Below are 15291 nucleotides of genomic sequence, written 5' to 3'. Positions count from 1 at the left end.
ATTTATTTTTTGTGGGACCAGGGATTGAACTCAGGACCTCTACTGAGCTATCTCCCCGGCCCCAAACAAACACTTTTTAAAAAGTAGCTTCCATAATAACCTTCAGGAACAAGAGGAACAGGAAAACACTTAAGAGGATGCAATAATCTACAGAAAAACGAGTGCCCTGAAGCAGCAAAGGTACAAGCAGCAGCTTGTTTCAGGGTCTTTTCTGAGGGTTTTACTTATAGACAGCATTTACTGACAGATTATATGTGGGGTTGAGAGGAAAGAGAATCCAAATGTGCCTCCAAATGGAAGAATGAAATTAATACTTTGGCAGATGACAATGACTACAGAAGATTAGGTTTTGGAAGGAGTCTGGATATGAGAGTTTGGTTTTGGTTATTTCTGACATGTTCTTTAGTGATCCAAGTGAAGTAGGCAGTTAGAAAGGTCTAGACTATAGTTCAAGGTCAGATACATAGTAGTAACCCAGAATCACAGAAATCATGCTATTTCACATCATGGTACCAGACAGAATCACCTAGGAACATAGATAAAAGAATTTTAATAACTAAAGAGACTCATAATTAGAGGTCAAATTAAGAAGGAAGCAGTGTGGGACAAGAAAAAGAAGCAACTGGTGAGGGAGAAGCAACCAAGAATAGACTATGTATGGTGCTTCAAGGAAGGAGTAGTGCCAACTTGGGTAAAGCCTGCAGAGGCACAAAAGGCAAAGTATCTCTTTGTGAGCCTGAACTCCAGGACAGGATGTACCACAGATGAAATCTACAAGCCCTGCACAGACCACAGAGAACCTCCAAAATGGACACTTCACCTCAAAACATGCACTAAGAAAGTCAGAGGGGTTTTAAAGAAGTAGATGGCAGAGAGGAGCAATAGAAAAAGAAAAAAAAAAGAAGAAGCAGTAGTAAGTTTCATCACATGCCATAAAAGACAAATGTAAATTAAATTCAAGAGACAGGAGATGATGGGAATAAGTTGAGATCAGTATACATGCCAGATTTTTTTGTTTTGTTGCTGTTCTTTGTGTTACTGGGAATCAAACCCAGGGCCTCACACATATTAGGCAAGTGCTCTACCACTGAACTACATACCCAGCTCTATTTTTTATTATGAGGCAAGATCTTGCTAAACTCCCCAGGCTGAATGCAAACTCAATCCTTCTGCCTCAACTTCTCAAGTAGCTAAATGGCAGAGATGAACCACCATAACTGGCCTCCTTGAGGGTTTTTAGGATTTGTGGTACTTTTTCTTTAATAATTAATCCCCCAGATTGGAATAACACAGCTCATTTGAGAGAAAGGGGGAAATTCTTCATTGTGACTGTTCAGGGCTTTGCTTTTATTTTTGTCATTATTCACAAGAGAAGCACCAGACTGTAAGAAAATGCAATTATGATTATGCCCCCAGATGGGAGCACCATTCCTGAGAAGTTTATCAACCCTGATACCAACAAGAAAGCCACATTCCACGGTTTCATTGGATGTCAGGAAAGACACATATTTCAGATCCTAGAACTGTGCTGATTAATCTTCACTGTCAACTTGACTGGGGTAATAGATTTATGGAGAGGTGGTTAGATTGTGAGAGTACTAAACCCACTGATGAGCTTACAGCTCAATGAGCCATAAAGAAATGGGGTCTAATTGGAGGAAGTGAGACATAGAGGTGTGACAGTGGGGACTCAATTTGGTCCCTGTTTCCCACCTCTCTGGCTCTTCACCTGCTGTCTGCTTCCAGGCTGTCACGGGTTGAACAGCTTACCTGTGCCATACCCTCAGGTCATGCTGTTTCTGACTTGGAGCCAGTCAACCATGGACTAAACCTTCCAAAACTGTGAACCAAAACAAACTTCTCCTTTAAAGTGAGGGAGTCAAATATTTTGTAGCAACAACAAGAAAGCTAACCAATATAAATGTATAACAAACATACATAAAAGGAAGGCAATTTAAGATAAATGTATTAGAAAACTTCAGAAATAAGAATTTCATTTAGGAGGAAAGGGTTCAAGAATTAAAGATGAATCCAGGTGTGTATACACATACAAGTCTATAATAAATATGGCCAATCTCTCGGGCCTGAGATAGGAGAATCCCAAATATGAACCTAGTTTGGGCAATTTAGCAATTTCATGAGATTATCTCAAAATTTTAAAAAGCGTAGGGGGGCTGGGGAGATGGCTCAGTAGAATAAGCGCTTCCCTGGCAAGCACAAGGGCCTGAGTCCAACCCCAGGTTCCACCAAAAAAAAGGCGTAGGGATATAGCTCAGTGCAGAGTGTCCAGGTTCAATTCCAAAAAGAGAAAAAAAGAATTAAAGAGTGTATCACAATACCACTGAGGTTAAAAAAAGTACCACACTATACTCACTACCATAATATAGTCCCAATCAGCAACTTTAGTAGCTTTGAAGGGATGAGATAACGTAGAAATATTTTCCCCCAAAGCATCTCTTTATAATCGAGAATTTTATAATGGTGGGGGGAACACTTCAATACTTTAACAAGTTTCAAAAGGAACCACAACCGACTCAGAAAATGTGCTTGGGTCACATATGCCTGCTCTATGGTTGGCAGTGACAGCTGTTCAACATGCATCAATACCCTTCTATCTTTCCACAACAACTTTACAGGATTATAAATTATTGAGGGAAGGAGGAAAACAGAAGACGACAGGGTGGGAAGGAGATGGGGAAGAGACAAGACAGACACAGACATACATACATACAGAAACACACACAAGACTGAAGATTGAACCCAGAGTTTTCACTTTGAACTACATTTTAGCACTCGCTCGCACTTCACCCCCGCCCCCGTCATCTCTCTTCCAGTCTCTCTCCTTCTATCTCACTCTTCCTCCCATTACCAAAGATTGAACTCAGGACCTTGAGCTTGCCAGGCAAGCGCTTATTCTACCAAGCTATCTCCCTGGACTCTTTACTTTTTGAGATCCATCTCATTAAATTGTCCAGATTTGGGGTTGGGGAGATGGCTTAGTAGAATAAGCACTTCCCTGGCAAGCGCAAGGGCCTGAGTTCAGTTCCCAATTAAAAAAAAAAAAATTGTCCAGGTTGGCCTTGAAGTTGCAACCTCTTGCTTCAACTTCCTGAGTCTACTGAGTATATTACAGATCTGTACCACTATGCCTGACAGGATTTTTTAAGTTAAAAGCTTTGCTAAACTTGAGCACTAGAGTTGTTTTTGTTTTGTTTTGTTTTTTTGCTTAATGTCCTACACAAACCAGGATTTTAAAAATCAGAGAGAAAACTTAAAACAATGACTATGAATGGTTACCAAGAATTTTTACATTAATTCCTGTAACATTCCCAAGAACTCTCTAACTAGTTTAACATGTTGGACTTGTCTACAGATAGTTTATAGTTTATCTTAGAGAAATTATCCAGTGGGAGGTAAGTGGCTGAAAAAGAAAAGTTAACACAAATTTAAAACTCAGATACTAACCTGTTGAAAGACTTATGGAACTCTTTATTTTTTTTATTTTTATTTTTTAAATATTTAATTTTATTTATGTGTGTGTGGGGGGGGGCCAGCTCAGCCCACCAGGGGGCGGGGCTGGCTGGCATGTGGTGCTTGGGGATTGAACCATGGTCCCTGTGCTTTGCTAAGCTTGTTCTAAGTAGGTGCTTTAGACCACTGAGCCATCTCACCAGCCCTGGAACTCTTTATTCAAAAGAGTAAGGAAAATATTTTTCAAAGTGATTCTGCTAAACTTGTTAAGAAAGCAATTCACTATGCAAAGCAGTTAACACCTGCTGCCTCACTACAGTGTAAACTAGCTAAGGTACACCTCCTTATCACTGGAACACAATACAGGGCCTGAAGTATTATTATGACCATTCAGATCACACTCTCAATCTAGCCCCAAAACTTACTTTTGCTTATGGTTATTAGAGCTTTCCCCTAAATCTAAAATTATAAATGAATTCTACAGTATATGAAAGAATTCCAAATCAGTCTACCAATGGCTATTCCAAGTCCATCTGTAATCAATATATAACCAAGGCCCTATGCAATCCTAAAATAATACTATTAGTGATCAGATTAAAATAAAAAGCCCCACAAAGCTGTCAGATGCATATTTCATCAATACTTCAATATAATACTATAATACAGTTTGACAGGGCAATTGGTTATTTGCCAATTTGTTAGAATACTACTATGACTTTATCTTCATATTTGAAATCTTACAACTTACAAATTGTCAGAAATAGATCTCACTTGAGAAACTAGATGACCTGTCACAATAGTTTAACTAGTGCTATTGGTGTAAAAGGAGCAAAACTATTGAGATTTTTGTTTTTCTAAACTTAAAACTATGCTTCTACATAAGACAGGATTGTCACTGTAATACCGAAGCTGTCACATTAATTCAAATGCTAATTGATATCTTTTTTTTTTTTTTTTTGTGGAGCCGGGGATTGAACTCAGGTCCTTGCACTTGCCAAGGAAGTACTTATTCTACTGAGCCATCTCCCCGGCCCTGCTAACTGATATCTACATCATCAGTGCAGTAACAAAGAATAGGTCCTTCTACACTGGTAAAATAATGACAAATGTTATGTTATTATAGATTATCATTCCTGGTTTCTTTCTCAGCTTCTGTAGAGTCTATCAGATACATTTTGCTTTAGTGAACTCAACAGCTCTCTCACTTGGAACACCAAGGGGGATGGAGTCTGAAACCAAGAATACACCTTTTCTCCCCAATGGGTCTCAGGACTGAAGTCAAGGCCTCAGTAAGTGCTTCACCACTGAGTTACTTCTCCAGCCCTTTTTATTTTTTGAAATACAATCACACTGAGTTGCTCAGTGTGGCCTCAAATTCACCATCCTCCTGTCTCAGACACCCAAGTAGCTGAGATTACAGGTATGCACCACTACACCCAGGTGACATCAAAAATACTTTGCTGCTTTACTCACAACCCTTTCAGGATAAAAAGAAAGCTACAGACACCATCACTAAATTTTGAAAAACACTAACCATGGAAAATTCATGGAGTTAATTACACTAAAGGAGACTGGTAGAATGAAAAAGGATCCCAAATTAACCACATTTTAATCTCTGGAAAGGCTTTTGAAGTGCTATTAATGATTTTATGACAAAGGAGAATATCCTGGTGTTATAGCTTGTGTTTAGATGTCCCCCTGAGGCTTCCCGCAGTCATGGGGAGCAGTCTTTTCAGAGGTGGTTGAATGTAGAGTTTGTGATTCGTGGTCCAGTCCTGGGATAGTGTGAGGACTACACCAGTTCTACAGAGGGTAACCTGCATAATATGTGATCAAAAGAAGTCTTCTCTCTCATTGCTTTTGCTATCTTCTGCCACAATGAACTGCTGCCCCTCTGCCATGTGCCACTCTGCCTTGCACCCAGCCTTGCGGGCTCAAACCTTTACAAACTGTAAGCTAAATAAACCTTCCTCTAGCAATGAGAGAAAAGTAACTAAGACACCAATAGGCCTTTAATGCCCTCACAAATGCCTATGTAAAAGGGAGGCAGGAGGAGTTAGAACACCACATAGAGGACAGAGGCAGAGAGTGAAGTGATGTAGTGAAAGGGAAAGGGATGCTACAGCTGCCTGAAACTGGTGGTGGCAAAGATTCTCTCTTAGCAGCCCATCACACACCAGTGAAATTGATGGTAAATTTCTGTCTCCAGGACTGTGAATCAATACAGTCTTACTGTTTTAAGCCACCAACAGTGTGGTGATTTGTTACAGCAGCCACAAGAAACTAATATACAGGCCATGAAAACATAAACCAGAGAAGACATGCTTTACTACTACCACACTCATGAAATACAAAAAATCCCAGGGGCCAGGGACACAGATCAGTAGAATAAGTGCTTCCCTGGCAAGCACAAGGGCCTGAGTTCAATCCTTGGTTACACACACACACACACACACACACACAAAAAAAAAAAAAAAAAAAAAAAGGAAAAATTTCCAACACAAACATGAAAAAATTTACTGTATCTCTTAAACAGGCCATTTAAACCAACTTTCAGGGGCTGGGGAGATAGCTCAGCAGTCTAAGCACCTGCCTGGCAAGCACAAGGACCACAGTTCGATCCCCAGTACATGCTGAGCTGGCCCCTGAACCCAGGATGTGGTGTGCTGTGCCATGCCATGCTGGCCACCGAAACCAGTACCAAAAAAGAAAATAGTAATAAATAAAGTTTTTTTTTAATTAATCTTTTAAAAAGTTATTTTCCCCTTTCAACTGTTAGGTAAGAAACACAGACTAATACGCATTTCTTAAAATAAAGCTGGTCTCTCAATTAAATATCTAATTACTGTAGTAAGCCAGATAACTACACTCTTCCTTAAAAGTGCTATATTTGGACATTTCCCATTTATAGAAAGTTACAATAAAAGCTATTCTGATAGAATTTTTCATTTAGCATCTTAACAAAATACTGGTAAGTTTATGATCAGATATTTCCAATATTTACCACAAACATATAGTGAATTCCTAAAAGCCTCACTTTAGAAAATATTGCTTCATATGAAGTTTCTCCTTAACTATATTCTGTTTGTTTTACAATGAAAGATTTTATACAAGAAATATTTCACATCTCCAACAGTGCCAGGGTTTGAACTCATGGCCTTGTGAATACTAGGCAAATACTCTACCACTAAACCACATCCCCAGTCCTTTTATTTTGAGATAGGTCTCTAAATTCTAGAGGCTGGCATATAACTTGTGACCATCGTGCCTCTGACTCCTGAGTAGATGGGATTACAGGTATGCCCCACCACTTTGGTTCAATGGGTATTTTTAAAAAATTATTTATTTATTTATTTGTGTGTGTGTGTGTCCACCTCAGCCCACCAGGGGGTGGGGCTGGCTGGCATGTGGTGCTGGGAGATTGAACCACGGTCCCTGTGCTTTGCTAAGCTTGTTCTAAGTAGGTGCTTTAGACCACTGAGCCATTTCACCAACCCAATGGGTATTTTTTAAATAAAGGATTTTTTTTTTTTAGTTGACGTGGTTGTATGGAGAAAAACAAACCACAACAAGCCCCTCACATGAAACAACAAAAATACCTATTTTCATATCTCCACACCTCACCTAGAATCCACCTATAAATAAAAACAAAGATGTTTCCTTTGTTATTATTTCCTGAGAGCCAAACATTGTGCCTTTCTAGAAACCTATGCCACCTAGCGCCAAATGTCTGTATGTGCAACCCTAAGAGCCCACAGTTCCACTGCATAGTCAATTCCTACTGGACAGGGACTGAAGGGAAACTTCCAAAGGTGAGTCTTCTAGTCCTCTTTAGCAGTATAACCAAGCACAAGTCATTTAACCTTACTGACACTCCGGGTTTGGGCACACAGACTGAATTAACTGCAGTTACTAAATAGGACTCCAACTGCCTTGTTTTCAAACAGGTGAAAGCAAAGAGAGCCAGATAAGTTGCTCTATTCTTCATAACTCGCACAAAGAAAATAAAATCATTTCTATTTTTTAAAAACATACAAATTTTCAAAAGCAAGAAAAACTAAAACAAAAAGAAAAGAAAAAACGTAATGCTAATTATGATAAATGAGCATCAGTTTTCCTTTTCCTATCACTCCTGAAGAGAAATGTGATTTCAACAACATACGTAATTAAAAATTATACCACATTACACTACGCATATAACAAAGACTACACATTTTGCTTGCCTTTTTCCCCCCCAGTGGTATTGAACTCAGGACCTTGCTCTTGCCAGGCAAGCACTTTTTTCATAATATCTCCATTCTTAAGGCTATGCTCACTCTATCATTTAACTTTTATACTCTGAAGTAGTTTGTTTTTGTTTATACGGATGAGAAATTGCAAATTTTCCTTAAACTGTGCTGTAGAAAAGATTCCCCTGGTAGGAGGCTGTGAGACCAAAGGCAGACAAATCAGTTAAAGTAAATGTAATAGTACCAGCGGAAGCAAAGAAAGAAAAGATCTGATGTTTAGGATGTAAGCATGATAAAATGTGGCAAAGAATTTAAGTCGAAATCTCTAGTGGAGTTAAAAGGTTTAGTTTAAAAGATAGCATTGCCATTAACAGAATTTGAGAGTTCAGAAGGGAAGACGAGAGGGCTGGAGAGATGGCTCAGTGGTCTAAAGCACCTACTTGAAACAAGCTTGGCAAAGCACAGGGACCGCGATTCAATCCTCCAGCACCACATGCCAGCCAGCCCCGCCCCCTGGTGGGCTGAGCTGGCCACACACACACACAATAAATAGATGTAATAAATAAAAATAAATATTTAAAAAAAAAAAAGAAGGGAAGACGAGAAAGTTTGGGCTTAATTGTAGGGTAAAAGGGCACAACTCAAGAGAAGCAGTCTTCTAATTTTTTTTTTTTTAAATGTATGTAGTACAGGTTCTACAGGGTCTTACCATACAGATTGGACTCACAGTGATCCTCCTGTTTTCAGCCTCCCAAGTGCTGGGATTACAGGCAAGCACCTCCATGTCCAGTCTCAGCCCAATCTCAATCACTGCACTAGCGCACCCCAGGGGCAGGGCTGGCGCAGCATGCTATTGATAGAACCCGGTACCCACATCTGCCTAAGCAGGTGCTTTAATCACCTGAGCTATCTGGCTGGCCCTCTCTCTCGCAATTTTACAACTCAGGAAATAAGACTGAAGATATTAACAGTATGAATATTATCTCATTTCACTGCAAAAAGAAACAGGGTCAAAGAGGTAAGTTACTTGCCCAAAGTAATTCACTTCTGGTAAGATACTCTGTCATCAGTTATACCTAAAATATTCTGAGATTTATTATGGGCAGTTAAATGAAAGGGAAGATAAGGGGACAAACTACATAAGGAAATAAAAGGATGAGCAAGAGACAACACTGGCACTGGGAGAGGCAGCCATGTCTTGTAAAGCAGCACTCCCGTATATACAATATGTGTTGCTAGCTAACTATCCAGCTCAGTGTTCAACACATGACTGTGTGCTCAAGACATCAATGAGGATTTGAATGTCCAAGGCCTGGCATCAGAGAGAAGCCACCTCCTAGCTCTGACATTCTGAACACTATTTCACAGTATTGCTTACAATTCAGGAATTGTGCCAATCATTTCACCCATGTATCAATTACTCACCACAGCCCTTTAACATATAAATAATATTACTATTATCACCCCAACTTTACTAACTAGGAGAATAAGCCTTAAAGAACTAAGAAAAAAATTCAGCTAAGGCTAGGCTGACAGACCCTAAATTTTCAACATCGTATAAATACAGGAAAGCAATACAATCTCGACTCAGAATTTTAAGCACTTTGTCCCATACTTAAAGAATAAGAACCTAGAGCAGAACTGACAGTTTCTGATTGTTATGAGGTTCTTGGTACAGTGTAGGAAGAGACAATAAGCATGCAACTATAAATTTTGGTAGGATTTATAACAGAAACAGGGTGAAGAAGATAGAATTATTCAGCATTAGACTTTGAATTGGAAGAACACAAAAAATAAACCAAAAAGCATTTTTAAATATAAAATACATTAAAGCATATGAAAATACATTTTTGTAAATATATAAAGGGAGTACCTCTTTTGGGAGTCAAAAACATTCTTGCTATCATATTTCCATCTGCCAAGCAAATATTTTCAGAAGCAACTGGCTTTTTCTGAACCTTCCAAGGACCATGAATGAGGTCTGTTTATGTTTTCTATGACAATGATTCATTCTACAAACCTAGAATCCACTCCAACATTCAAGAGCCTGCTGGGAGCCACTGGGCACTGTTCATGGTGCTGGAAGACCAGCTATTAACAGGCAACACCAGAGGGCGCACGAGAGTTTCTGCTGTCAGGAAAAATCCGAACTACTACTATACTTGGAAAGCGAGGGATCAAAACCAAAGAGAAGCACGTGAAGAAAAAAAAAGGGGGGGGGGAGGGTATCTAAAGAACAAGGCAGAAGCATGCAGGATAGGAAGCCAATGATCCCTCAAAGAAAAAACCTTTTGCATAAAGCCCAGGAGGCATTTCCAGATTCCGTAGCAATCAGTGATCTGCTGACCAAGTTTTCCTGTAAAGGAGGCACAACAAGTAAGAGTACCAGAGTCCTAATATTTGTATTAGGTGTTGTATTGTTTCACATTAACATACACAACTAAGGATTCTCCAGTTCAGAATCCCTATGACGTAGATGAGACTAGTATTGTGTATCACTTAGAAATGATTAGGAATGATTAGGAAAGCGTCAAACTATTGTTGGGGAAGGCTAGGTCTAAAACTCCTGTTTAAGTGAAAACTCCAGTTTAAAAGTGAATTGTGGAATTCACTACAGTAGTTGGCTATCTCACCCTTAAAAGGTTTATCAGTGGCATGTTCCCTAAGTCTACTTACTTCTTCTTTAGTATGATATATAATACAAAAATTAAGACAGATTCAACTGGCAAGCAGGAGCAACAGAGGTCTTAAGAATCAAGCTTTTTAGTCAGAAATGACATAAGCCAGTAATCCTACTTACTCAGAAGGATGAGGCAGGAGAATCACAAGTTTGAGGCAAGCTTGAGTAAATTACCAAGAGCTTGTCTCAAAAAATACAGTGGGAGACAGAGCTCAGTGGTAAAGTGCTTGCCTAGCACACATGGGGCCCTCAGTTTAGTCTCCCAAGATTGTACTGCCTGCAATCAAGCTTTTGGGACCATTGATTAAATGTTAGTCTCTCATTCTAAAACTCAACCAGTTGTAAAGTATCCCATCAACTGTTTTTTGGGTTTTTAAATTAGTACATATTTGCAATACATAAAGATTACTCTCCTCTTGGGGTGTAGCCTTTACATATGTTATACACACACACACAGAACTCATTAACTCTTTAAGTATCCATCCCATCAATTTAATGGTATTTCAAAAGAAAAGGTAAATTACATAAAATATGCAGATAAACTAAGTAAACCAACTACAAAGATATCTATGATTAAAACAGTTCTTAGAAACAAGAAAAGAGGTGGAGCAAAGAGAAAGTATAGTGTGGGATGTGAAGTGGCCTCAAAGATTAATGTTTGGTCATTTTACAGAAACTGGGAATTGGGCCTTATTAATGTCTTCTGCAAATAGTGACAGAGACTGAAAGACAAGTTAAATGATTCTTATTCCAAAGGTCTTTCAATTATTTCCCAAATAATATACAGGAGTCCAAATTTACATATAGTGTTAAGGCACTATAGTGTTTGAGTTTGTCTCATATAGACCCCAGCTAGCCTAGCCCCAACTCAGGCTGCCTGAGGCCAGAGGCAGTGTGTCACCGAATTGGTTTGGATACCCTAAGCTTTGGCACCTTAGCAAAAAAGAATACAAAATACAACTTACAGGATCAATAACTGTGGAAAGTAGTGAGTTTTTCTCTCATTTGAGAAAATAATTTAGAGATAAGGTCAATACTAAAGTGCAAATAGTTTCTGCTTCTATTTCCGGCTACACAAATGAAAATACCCACTCTAACTTACTGACTCTGAACAATATGAGGATCAAAAACAAAAAGTTGAGAAGTGCTATTGTTAGAAGTTAAAATGGATTTACAAAAATAAACTGGGCTCAGTCTACTGTACAGATGGATTCTCTCTATAGCACGCCTTTAAAATAGTAAAACTCTGTAATGCATTTAAAATAAGATGTGCACAACTAAAATTTGAGAACATCTTTTCAATAGAACAAGTTATGTTTGTAAGTGAAAAGCATTTTCTGTAACTTGATCAGCACAAAGTGAAGTTCAGATCATGCTCATAAGAGAAGCATGGGGTTAGATACTGGTCAGGCACAACTCTCTCTCAACTGACATTTTAACACAAGGAATATCAAATTATGGAGAAAGAGAAAGAGAGAGAGAGACAGACAGACAGACTGACAGAGAGACAGAAGCTGGTACAATTCAGGGAAAGCAGCTAAACTTTCCCCAATTAAAAGCTTGCTGACTAGGAGCCCTTCTTTGTATAGCATATTCCATGAAACTGGGCCACTAAAAATGCAGTCTTGCTTCACATTTCAAACTGAAGAATCTGAACGCAGAGTATGTTTTAAAATTTCAAAACTCACAGTCTATCCTAGGAAGAAATTACTTTCCAAATCACTTGCATTTTAAGTTCATCAGCTACTCCTAATTTTATCTTGCAGTAATTTTGATTTGTGCTTCTTATAGCAATTAGAACCATTTTTCTATTCTAAGTCAGTAAAATAAGCTTTAAAGTTACATATTACACATACACATCTCTATTGCCAAAGTTAGCTATGTGTGAACTACAACTAACCCACTCAGAAACTAATGAATCTCTTAGTGCTTATTTTATACTAGGTAATCAACAGTGTGACCTAGTACAGGGAAGACACATGGTTCTTTCCTTAGTTCTTAGTGTGTTCATTCATTCATTTTACTGGGAAGGGAAGACATATGGTTGGTTGGTTTTGTGGTATCAGGGACTAAACCCAGAGCCTTCATACTTAGGTACATCCCTATGCTTCTCCTGAGACAGGGTCTTGCCAAAATCACTAAATTCCTGAGGCTAGGCTCAAATATGCAATCCTTCTCTTCATATTTCCAGATTACAGGCAGGCACCACCACACCTGTCTAACGGTCCCTACATTTAAAAATCTGCAAAACACGCTTAACAATTACCATGCTCTACGGTTGACATAGTCCTAGTTCTACCCATGGAGGAGGATTCAAGTGGATGGAGAGTAAAGCTCATGTACGGTGCACAAAAGCAAAACATAAAATCACAGTTAATTTATACCAAAGGATTTGCTCCACCAGCCATGGGAAGGGCATTCCTGAGCAAAGGATGCTAATCAGACACACACACAAATCTGTCACACAACCCAGCCACATTCTCAGGTCCTATATATCCACAAACTGATACATAAAGAAAATCAGATTTAAACAACCCAAGGGAAAAGTTACAAACCAATACACCCTATACACAAAACACTCTGCTCAAAGACACAAACACCCAAGATACTTCTACATGTACATAACTCCCTATCCTTCATGTTTTTTGTTTGTTTTTTAGACAGGGCCCCACTAGCAGGATAGTCTTGAACTCACTACGTAGCCCAAGCTGGCCTTGAACTTGCAGTGATATTCCTGCCTCAACCTTCCAAGTGCTGGGATTACAAGTGTGTGCCACCACACCAAGATCCCTCACAAGCTTTCCACCCTCTTCCTCCACCCCTACTTTCCCCAGTATGGTCCACTGATATCTGCTAGAAGGAAAGAATAGTTCAGTGCATAGCAGTCCAGTGTGTCCAAAGCAGCAGATGAGAGTACTTGGGAGAAGAAAAACGATTTGAAAGAGTTCGATTTCAAAGATTAGAGGTAAAGAATGGAAAACTCTGGCTTGGTGGTACACAGCTGAAATTCTAGCTACTTGGTGAGCTGAAACAGGAAGAATGAAAAATGAAAATTCAGACCAGGCATAGCTGTGCACACTTGTATGCCAGTACTCAGGAGACTGAGGCAGGAGGATCACTGTGAGCCACCAGGGCAAAGTGAGTTCAAGGTCGGCCTGCACTGCATAGTGAGACTTGTCTCAAAAAACACTAAATAAACAAGCCAGGGATGCAGCTCAGTGCTCCTTGGGTTCAACCACCCATTCCAGAAAGAAAAAAAAAAAAAAAAAAGGCAAACCCTACTTTTAAAAATGCCATATTCGTTCCACTCTCAAACTAAACTGTCTAAATAACAATGTCTAAATAACAATGTCTTCAAAGTAATACTAGCATGGGTATATTTAGAAAAACTAAACATAAACTATTAAATTTGATAATTTGGAGATTAACAATTTATTAACAATAGACACTTCATGATCTGTTGGGCACTTAATACTCACCTGCCTCTGGTCAGACAAAGTAAATAACTAAAACTCAAGAAGCTCACAAGAAAAGTGAGTGGGCACACAAACAAACCAATACAATACAATGTTAATAACTGCTCAAGGAGCACAGAGGAAGGAACATTCTAGTGTGGGCCAGCCCGGAATGTAAGAAAAGGTGTCACCAACCAGCAGGCAACAGCAGGCTCTCCTGGAGGGCCTTTCTGAAGCATCTGTGTATACTCTGGAAAGAAATGGGCCCATGAATGCCAAGCCGAACATAGCAAAAGTCATTAGGCACGGGAAACTAGCTTTTGAGACAGAAAGTAGAATGTAGAATGCTGAGAACAAAATCTCAAAAATGGGCTAAAGTCCCACACGTGCCAGATTCAACCGTTTGTGAACTTTAACCTTGGAATACAGGGAGTCCTAACAAGAGCAGGGTCACACCTCCGGTTGAAGTAGCTAAATCTTGGGCTGCACAATCAGTGCATCTACAGCAAGTAATTCAAGGGTGTACTTAAACATGCACAAATCTGTGATTCTTTCAGGCTAAAATTTACTTCCTCCTCCCTTTTAAAATGATTTATGTTTCTGCTACTAATTATAGTACCAAAAATTACAAGCGTGCTCTCAATAAATATCAAAGACTGAAGAGAAAAGTTACAGCTGCCAACAGCTTCAACTAATGATACTATACGGAAGCCTTCATACCTATAAAGCCACGCTTGACTGAAGTTTGTATCAAAATCATCACCAGACGAAAAGAATCACAGCCAATCACATTAATTCACCTGCCCACTATTTTAGATAAAACTTCTTCCTCAGAACAAATTTCATTAAGTTCCTAAAATTAACTTCAAAGAACACATTTCACTGCCTAGTATTCCTAAAGTTTCACCGCTCCAGGGATCGTAAACTACAGCTCCACAACCCGCCCAGGGAATTTCTCGGTGCCCCGCTAGTGTCCACCTCAGTATAGCAAGAAGGATCGAGCTGTCATTTTGAAAACACGTTCGTTCCCCTTCTGAGCGGTCACCCCAACATCTCCTTTGGTGGTGGGGGGGTACTGTGTGGCAGGACCCACGGCGCCGCAGGACGAGGGTAAGGGACAGCAGAGACAGCACAAAGGGGAGGGAGCGACGCGGGGACGCCGGGCCGGGGGAGGGGACGCAGCCGGGCGCAGGACGCGCTCGGAGGACACTCGAAAAGAGGCTCGTGCCAAAACAAAAACAACCGAAAGTTCAGCGCGGCGGCGGTAGCAGATTGGGCGAGCCCGTTCACGGCTGCCCATTGGAGAAGAGGGAAAACAGAGTCCCCCAATCGCAAGCGGCGGGGCTGCTCCCCTCGTGCGGCCGCGGCCCGGCTCCGACGCTGCCCGGCGGCCGCTACCGCTCCCTTCCGGCCGCGGCCACCACTGCAGGCCTCCCGCCCCTCAGCCCCGCCCCGC

General features: G+C 40.0%; 1 protein-coding gene across 8 annotated transcripts in view; it reads right to left on the bottom strand.

Moving 5' to 3' along the window:
* Positions 1-15291, bottom strand: part of Kmt5b (lysine methyltransferase 5B) — a 63794-nt gene that overhangs the window by 46514 nt on the left and 1989 nt on the right. Inside the window, exon 1 of one of the 8 annotated variants that reach the window (XM_023710488.1) lies at positions 14814-15067. The exons of the other annotated variants lie outside the window; for them this stretch is intronic. The gene's annotated coding sequence lies outside the window, so the exon portion shown is untranslated. Of the gene's footprint in view, positions 1-14813; positions 15068-15291 lie in introns of those variants that run through there. 8 annotated transcript variants of the gene reach the window in all.

This window comes from Octodon degus, unplaced genomic scaffold (assembly GCF_000260255.1).
Source record: "Octodon degus isolate 3935 unplaced genomic scaffold, OctDeg1.0 scaffold00018, whole genome shotgun sequence".
In the NCBI taxonomy this organism is placed as follows: Eukaryota; Metazoa; Chordata; class Mammalia; order Rodentia; family Octodontidae; genus Octodon; species Octodon degus.
Note: the sequence above shows the minus strand (reverse complement) of the source record. Positions and strands in the feature narration are given on the sequence as shown.